This window comes from Gracilinanus agilis, chromosome 4 (genome assembly GCF_016433145.1).
Source record: "Gracilinanus agilis isolate LMUSP501 chromosome 4, AgileGrace, whole genome shotgun sequence".
NCBI classification, from domain to species: domain Eukaryota; kingdom Metazoa; phylum Chordata; class Mammalia; order Didelphimorphia; family Didelphidae; genus Gracilinanus; species Gracilinanus agilis.
This window is the reverse complement of record NC_058133.1, coordinates 272,277,339-272,279,025: the sequence shown is the minus strand read 5'-3', so window position 1 is coordinate 272,279,025 and position 1,687 is coordinate 272,277,339.

The following is a 1,687-nucleotide window of genomic DNA, read 5'->3' as shown; positions in this document are numbered from 1 at the left end:
CCTTCCTTCCTTCCTTCCTTCCTTCCTTCCTTCCTTCCTTCCTTCCTTCCTTCTTTCCTTCCTTCCTTCCTTCCTTTTTCCTCTTCCATCTTAGAATCAATACTAGAACTAGGCATTGGGATTAAGTGATTTGCTCAGGGTCAAAAGGCTAGGGAGTGTGTGCAGCCATCTCTAGACCTGGCTCTCAATCTACTGAGCCACCTAGTTGCCCCACTGGATAGATTTTCAATATTCCTCAAAGAATATCAGGAGGCTTCCACTCAAGTCCAGGGTCAGACACTATCCATATCCTTTTAAATAAAAAAAAATTATTGAAAGAAAAAAAACAACAAAACCTCTTTACCTTCCACCTTAGAATCAATTCTTAGCCTTGGTTCCAAGACAGAAGAATGGTAAAGGCTAGGCAACGGGGGTTAAATGACTTGCCTAGTGTCACATAGTTAGGAAATGTCTCAGGCCATATTTGAACCTAGGACCTCCTGTATCTAGTTCTGGCTCTATATCTGTTGAGGCACCATCTGCCCCTACCCACATTCTTTAAAAATCTAAATATTTATTCTGAACTTAAATAAATACAAAATAGAATGAGCATTTGCATATACATAATATAACAGAAAAAGAAAACTTTATATGAGACTGTAGGTACCCATTATGCATAGCTTGTTTTTCTTTCCTGAAACTGATTTTCTTTTCTTTTTTCTCAAAATAAAAGTTCATTTTTATTTAATTTTTCTGTTAGCAATTCTTTCTGCCTGCTATCTGAGATGCTGGTTCTGGGGAAGTTGAACCCAGTAATCCTGCCTCTATTGTCATTTTAATTTTCTTTCTTTTAGTCAGACAGTTAACTAACAAGTATAAGGAAACTTCAATAATTCAGTGCCTTACTCATTTGGGGCACAGAGGGTTTGGTGAGAGAAGAGGGAATTCTGGAATGGCTGCTCTTTTAACCTTTGGTTCTATTTCCCCATTTCTTGTGTCTCAGTCTTGTATTCAACTTTATTTGGCAGTAGTGCTCATTAGTCATCAACTCCCTTATTTCTCCTAGTTCATAGTTCACCCCCCCCCTACAGTTTTATCCCTTCCTATTGTCTTTTATGTATAAGAGGCCAAAGACCAACCTCTCTATATTCTATTCTCTCCTTTCTCTTCCAAGAATTTGACTCAGCAATCATTCTCTATCTGTCATCTTCAATTTCTTCCCCCTTACCCTACTGCCCACAAACAGGCTGAGGTCTCTATCTTTGAAAAACTCTCTCACTTTACCCTGCTAAACTTCAAGCTTCTGTCCTATGTCTCTACTTGTATTCACGGCTTAACCACTAGAATAAATTCTCCTACATATATTGCCTCTATTTTCTTACTCATTCTTTCATGCCTTTTTCAAATTTAATTTTACTTTAAATTTTTTATTTGTTTTAATCAGTCAAGATTTACCTTCTCATCCTTTCACCCTAACCCTCTCTCTCCAGCTGATAATACCAAAAAACACCCCCCCCAAAAAAAATTCCTGAGAAGTAAACCTATTTCAGACATGTAGTCAATCAAAACCAATTTCCACATTGGCTATGAAAAAATTTTTTTTTGGTGTTATTCTGCATTTTGAGTAAACCTCTATATCCAGAGGTGGTTAATATGTTTCATCATAAGTCTTTTGGAATACTGGTTGGTAATTATTCTGAGAATTTAG